The sequence below is a fragment of the Pempheris klunzingeri genome, chromosome 16, assembly GCF_042242105.1.
Source record: "Pempheris klunzingeri isolate RE-2024b chromosome 16, fPemKlu1.hap1, whole genome shotgun sequence".
Classification (NCBI taxonomy): domain Eukaryota; kingdom Metazoa; phylum Chordata; class Actinopteri; order Acropomatiformes; family Pempheridae; genus Pempheris; species Pempheris klunzingeri.
In genome coordinates, this window is record NC_092027.1 from 18,989,045 (window position 1) to 18,996,585 (window position 7,541).

The window sequence follows — 7,541 nt, forward strand, 5'->3', positions numbered from 1 at the left end:
TTAAGTGGACTGGAACAGCATCTGAATATCTATAAACACAAATGCGTCACATTATTGATAGATAATTCGGCAGGTGAATTCAGATGATAACAGTAAATCAGCAATGGATTATATACAGTAGTTGCATAGCAGATGTTTTGCCTTCAAAACCTGATGGAAAACAGAAAACATCTGCTGGGACATCATGGATGTTTGGAAACTTCATCTCATGAAAAACAAGCATTGCTTATTCAATTCCATTCAATTCACTTTATTTGTTCTTGACAGGCAATTAAAAGGCATGAAGAGCAGCGCAGTCAAGGTAGGTAACACAGTACAGGACTGAAAAAAACAATAAGGATAAAAAAAAATACATTGATGAATAAAAAAACACATATACAGTGCAACAACTAATTTAGATGTATGCATCGTATAGCAGAGCAGAAATAAGCCATTCACATTATGATATATATAATGTAATATAATATAATATAATATAATAGTACAATAATACTATAGTACACGACACACTGTGTGTATATGTTAACGGGCAGTTCTACAACATATGACACTTCCTGACTATAGACACCTCAAAGGGCATTAACCCACTGTTACCATGACAACTTTATACCATGTGATGGTCATATGACCTATCACAATCAGATGAATGGTCATGTGACCTGTCACTAAATGCGACCATAGACTGTCTAAAAGAAGTGAACGCAGCAAACATGATGCCACCCATTGGTTTGTGGACCTCTGTCTTGAAGCCTCGAGTTCAGCTTTATGGGCCATCTTGGTTTCAAGGGCATCGCCATCTTGGTTTTTTGGAACCAGAACCAGTATACCCTGCTTTATCATCTATTTTCCTCTAAATGGGACCATCATTTACCAAGTGAACGTCCTGTTGTGTTGAAGAAGACAGTAAACTATCGACTGAGACCATAAACTAAAAGGTAAATGCTAAAAGCTAGTAAATCAAATGAGAAGTTGGTTCATTTTCTCATAGACTTTCATACAACTGGAAGTATTTTTACAATGAGCAGAGATGTCCAATTTAAAGAATGCACGTTTAAGGCTCTTCCGCACTGGCTTCACTTTCACAAGCTATGTCCACTTCTTTATACAGTGCTAAAAAAAACCCCTGGGCCCAGCTTTCCAGTTACCATTGGTCAATGTGTGACGCATGACCCTACAACTTCAGGTCAACAAAACCAGAGCTCTCCTACTGCTCTCTCACGTCTCGTCTGCACCCCTGAGGATCCAGTTCTGCTGGCTCCCTCCTTGTCTGGACCCTGCAGGGTTCAGCCCCAACTCTGCTCTCATCCCCAAGGGCTCTGCTGGAGCCCAACTCAAGCCTTGAACCTCGTCTTGCCTGGGCCCCTGAGGATCCAGTTCCAGGCCTGCAGCTTTCTCCTTCAGCTCCAGCCTCAGTGTGTTCTGTACCAAGCAGACCACCTTTTCATGGCAGCGACACGAAGCCCTGCCTGAACCAAGTTTATCAGCGCCAGCAGGTATGAACCGAAGTCTGCCAGTTGAACTTCAGAGCAACAGGAGCACGCCAGCAAGTTAGCACAGAGCTGCTAACTAGTAAGGAACAAAGGAGCGACCAGATTCCTCAAACCTGCAACCAGGACAGCAAGGACAAAGACCCACAACCTTCTTCCAGCCTGGTTCATCAACAGGCTGAGAAAGCAGCACACTGAAGGACCTTCTTCTTCCCTTTTGAGGACTGGTAACAAACTCTAACTGGACATATATAGTATAGCATCACTGTATACATGGCTAAGCAATGGTTTAACCTTGTCCACTTTGGTTTTGCTTTAATGTTCACTGAGTTTGATTATTGTGATGTGTTGTAGTTTACTAAGTAGTCATAAAGTTAAGTTGATGTTAGTTTGCTCACACAGACAAAGGTCTAGCATGTAGTTAACCATTCTTTTCCTGACCTAGCAGCTTTACACTGGGGGGCTATACAGCTGGCCATGGAGCTCTGGCACAGAAGTAGAAACATGCCCTCTAGCTCAGCACAGTGCCTCAGGGTTCATTTCCTAATTATACCTCTACATGTAGAATTTAAAATGGAGACAGTAAGGGTGTGTCCAAATGCTATACACATTAACGCTGTATGAATCTTCCTAAATTCATATATTGTCATATCTCTGGGCAGCTGTGGCTCAGAGGTAGAGCAAGTTCCAGCCCTGCATGTCATAGTGTCCTTTGGCAAGACAGTGAACCCTAAATTACTCCCAAAGCACAACGTGTTAATGTGTGTGAAAGAACAGTCTCCTCTTAAATTTGGATGTGTGACTGTGCATGTAATGTGGTGGTCAAAAAGACACCATACAAGTAGGGTAGTATCCCTACCCGCTCAAAAGAACTCAAAGCAGTTGCTTTCTCTTTCTCCCTCTACCATGACATAATTTGTTCTACCTTTCCCAACTGCTGGTCAGAGCTGGACGACTTTATGTTCCTGGTTCTTGATCCTCATTGTGTTTCGATGGTAACAGCTTCCACATGTATCACATTCTCTTCGCATCCCAAGCTGCCAGACACTTGCAGCAATTCAACCAAGGCACATACTGGGGAACTGTAGACTCCGAGCTGTATTAGCTAGATTTTCTCTGAACTGTGATCTATCGGTGCACCCTCACATCCAGTCACAGCATGTATCCTCACCACCTCCATCCCTCACACACCTCAGCTCCCTATAAGCAAAGCCCTGCTATTTTCTGCAGCCTGCCCCCTGCTGCATCCCCAATATCCATCACTCCTAAAGCTGCCAACACCCAGCCAACCGCCCTTAGTCCTCTCCCCAAAGGCATGGATAAGAGAGGATGACCAGTTCTGTACCAAGGGAGGAGGATGGTCTGTTGTGACTTAGGATGCAGTTTCTCCACACCTGTTCCTTATATGGCGGGGCCCATTCCAGACATGCTTGTCCTCTAGCTTCAGCCATAAAAGATCACCAGTTCATTAACATCTTTATACAAAGTTTCACACAGGTTTCAGGTACATTCAGGTTTGCAGCTTGTGCCCAATTTACCACAATTAGCAATTAGCCACCTCTGAGCCCAACACCATTGACAAACTCTTGACTAAATCAATCATCCATCCATCCATCGATTTTCAACCGATTATCCAGGGTCAGGTCGCGGGGGCAGCAGTTTTAGCAGAGATGCCCAAACTTCCCGGGCCCCAGACACCTCCTCCAGCTCATCCGGTGGGACCCCGAGGCGTTCCCAAGCCAGCCGAGAGACGTAGTCTCTCCAGCGTGTCCTGGGTCTTCCCCAGGGCCTCCTTCCGGTGGGACATGCCCGGAAAACCTTCCCAGGGAGGCGTCCAGGAGGCATCCGAAACAGATGCCCGAGCCACCTCAGCTGGCTCCTCTCGATGTGGAGGAGCAGCGGCTCTACTCCGAGCCCCTCCCGGACTCCTCACCCTATCTCTAAGGGTGAGTCCGGCCACCCTGCGGAGGAAACTCATTTCGTCCGCTTGTATCCAAGATCTCGTTCTTTCAGTCATGACCCAAAGTTCATGACCATAGGTGAGGGTAGGAACGTAGATCGACCGGTAAATCGAGAGCTTTGCCTTTTGGCTCAGCTCCCTCTTCACCACGACAGACCGATACAGCGACCGCATTACTGCAGACGCTGCTCCGATCCGCCTGTCGATCTCACGCTCCATCCTTCCCCCACTCGTGAACAAGACCCCGAGATACTTAAACTCCTCCACTTGAGGCAAGGACTCTCCACCGACCCGGGGATGGCAAAACACCTTTTTCCGGTCAATCAATTAATCTTTATTCAGTATACTACTATACTACTATCGCCCACATCACCTCCCTCACCTTGTCCATGGTAGACACCAGTGCCCTCAAAGTCCTTCCAATGCACCCCGCTTACTGGCATCTTTTCAGCGTCCTTAGGAGGGGCAATTATTTTTTGCAGGGTGCCTCACCTTTGGGTGTAAGAGCAGCCCCAAAATATTCAACTCTTTATCTGAAGCACTCTGCTTGATTCTGACAAACAACTACAAGCTCCCATGTGTCATCCATCTCCTTGATGACTTCCTTGCCGTCTCACGTCCATCTTCTTCCCCAGCATATGGTGTCAACACTTTGGGATTCTGTGAACTGGGAGTTCCCCCCTCCTCAGAAGAAACTGAGGGTCGTGGCACATCCCTGGAGTTCCTTGGCATCATCCCCGACTCTCACTCCAAGCATTCCTGTGAGAAAATCAGTCATACTAGGCAATGCAAGGCAAGGCAAAGCAAGGCACATTTATTTGTATAGCACCTTTCAGACACAAGGCAATTCAAAGTGCTTTACTGGGGCATAAAACACAAGAAGAAGACACAGAAACATTAAACTGCTTGTAAAATACAATAAAAGCACAAGAAAACGATTAGTTAAAGCTTAAGTGAAGATGCATTGAAATACAATAATAACATGTGGATAAATAGTTACAAATAAAAAGAAGTTATGTAGCTCTATTATTGGAAAGCCACAGTACACAGTGATGTTTTAAGGCCTGATTTAAATGTGCTGACAGCTTTAGCAGACCTTAGGTGTTCAGGAAGCTTGTTCCATAGGTGGGGAGCATAGAAACTAAAAGCTGCTTCACCCTGCTTAGTTCTGATTCTTATAAGTAAGCAAGTAATACAGATTAAAAATCAGAACTGAGATTTTCGATGCGGTTCTACCCAGATGGATGTCTTTTAAAACTTTAACAAGTGCAGTCTCAGTGCTGTGCTGTGGTCTAAAACCAGACTGAAAGAGATTGAGGGAATTATTTTGCACCAGGAAGTTGAGGTGCAGAAAAGGCAAGTTTGATATGAGTGTGTAGTTATTTATCACTGAGGCATTTAGATTAGGCTTTTTCAAGAGAGGTTTAATAACTGCTGTCTTCAGGGCCTGAGGAAAAAGGCCTGACTGAAGAGAACTGTTGACAATTAAAAACATCTCTACAAAGGGTTGTAGACAAGGTATCAAGGCAGCAGGTAGTGGGTTTAAGATTACACTCAATGTCTGTCAAGGCTGCTTAATCTACAGTTGGAAGAAGTGTCAATTTAACAGGAGTGGTTTCGTTGCATGATTTGGTGGATAGCAGTTCAGGGAGGACTGACGCTGAGGGGTTTCTTAGTCTGTCAACATTAAATAATTGCGCATTGCTGTTATTTTTGTTCTTCTGGTTTCAACTGTATGTCCCTCATTGTGTGTTGACAGTTGTCAAGGATGTACAGAAGTTATTTTGCACTGCCATCTTTGGGATTATCATTGTGAATATTAAAATCACCTACACTACTCTACTCATTTCAAATTTCCCCCTGGCTCAAAGATTCACTAAGTGCCAATTACTCTCGCAGCTAGGCCACCTGAATTGTGCCATTCCCATAATACCCCAAGGTTCAGCCTTCTTGTCACACCTCTTCTCTATAGCCACCTCAGTTCCATCTCTCCATGGCCATGTTTTGCTAGATAAATCATATAAGGACCTTATCACTAAACCAGAACACATCCAGCTGTTCACAGACGTAGCCCTCTCTGACGCTAGGTTTTGGCAGCTACTACTGCGGCAGGTGGTTCTCTCATCCCAGTGGTCTGCTGAGTACTCTGCTCTTACTCCCTCCTCTGCCATCTACAAAATGTACCCAGTTGGCATAGCACCCATTCTTTAGGGACATGAATGGGTAAAAAAGAGCACTCTGACAGAGTGGATGGTGCAGAGGCTCACCTTGTTTTCCGCCTAGCACCAGTTCATTATCCGAGCCTTCCACATCCCAGGTTACAAAAACTCGCTGATTCATTATTTAGGTTCTCATTCCAGAAATTCAAACAATTGGGACCAGTTGCAAACCTTCCTCTGACTCCATTCCAACCATTTTCAGCCACCAGATCTTCAACTGACAGCACAGCTGGATCGATTGGATACTGTTTCGCAAGATGCCATCATCAACAGCATCACTACCTGTATACTCTCATCCTACCTGACTGGATGGAACTGCTTCAAAGCTTTCCATGCATGTTCATGAGTCCTATCGCTCACCAAGCCTAGTCTCACAGAAGTTTGGGAAATAATCACAAAATGTAATCTATGAATTCATGTCCCTGAGCACCAATTTCAAACCAATGTATTTCTATGGGGTTATCTTTTCGTGTCTATATCTTGTCTTTTTTCTGTCAGTAGGACTTCTGAAGGACTTGGGAGCAACATTTCATCCTTGTTTTCCTCTCCTTATTTCATCAGTCCACATCAGTCCGCGGTGGCCAAGAGCGCCCGCTGCTGGTCAAAAACATGTGTTTGATCAGTAGACCAATACGAATGGTTTATGCTATGACCATCCATTATAATATGTATTATGCAAAAGTGGCTCTACTGTTTCTATGAAGCTGAAGACGCTCCGCTTTTCCTCACTGCCGTCACTTCCTGTTAAACATTTCTCAACATAAAAACATGACAGTATCCTTGATAGCTCAATACAGTGGACTATTGATAAGGTCATCAGAAAGATTTATTTCCTCCTTGATTCTGAAAGCAATCAAGTTTTTTTTGTCTGTTTTGAATAGTCATTATCCATGACCCATGTCCTTGCATTACGCAACAAAATTTTTATTATTACTATTATTATTATTATACTATTATATCGTTTACATTACTGAATTAAATCATAGATCATCCTGATGCAGTGTTATTACTAATTTGGTTTATTATTAACAAGGTTCACTGGTTAGAATTACACAGCAGGAGCCATGTAGAATCTTGCTGATCTGTGTTACTCACCCGGTCGAGACCTTTCCAACAATGTATTTGGGTTTAGCTCTATGACAAAGTTTTAATTTTTCAATTTCATGGAGGTATCCCAGGTCTAGTTTCAAACACTCACTTTGAAGACCCACTTTATAGAATATGAATATGTATGAAATAAATAAATAAGCCCATTATTAAAATTAAATAGAAAATGTCAAATTCATTTGCAGAGTAGATAATAGGCTAATAGTTATGAGATTAAAAACTTGAAATGAAATATTGAGTGTACAGAGGAAATATGGACTGTCCTATGGATAAACAAATAGGTCTCTGAAGTATACGAAGGTGGAAAAAGCAAAAATTAAATATGTGACATGTGGATAAATAATTAAATTGTGTAACAGTGCAGGTTGGATGCATTTTACAGTCTAAAGTCCAGTTTGATGAAAACTAATAAAGTGACAAGTGCAGGGATTAAATGAGGGATGTGAAGTGTAAAATCCATTTTGATAACACCATCTTCATCCCGTTTATATGGCCATTGTACAAAATTTGATGCACACACACACACACACGCACACAGTGCTTTATTGTTTTAAGGAAATTAATTTCATCTTAAAAGCCCTCATAAAATTAAAGGAGCTACTTCACATTGCACAGCCACAGGCTATAAAAAGCTTTTTTTTAAAAAGATACAGGGGTGTTTGGATTCATTTTATGGTGGACCTAAAACAATCGTCACTTATTCTTTAAGATATAACTATCGAGTCCAGCCGAACAGGGGCGGAGCTGGACTCATTTTCAGCCCTTGAG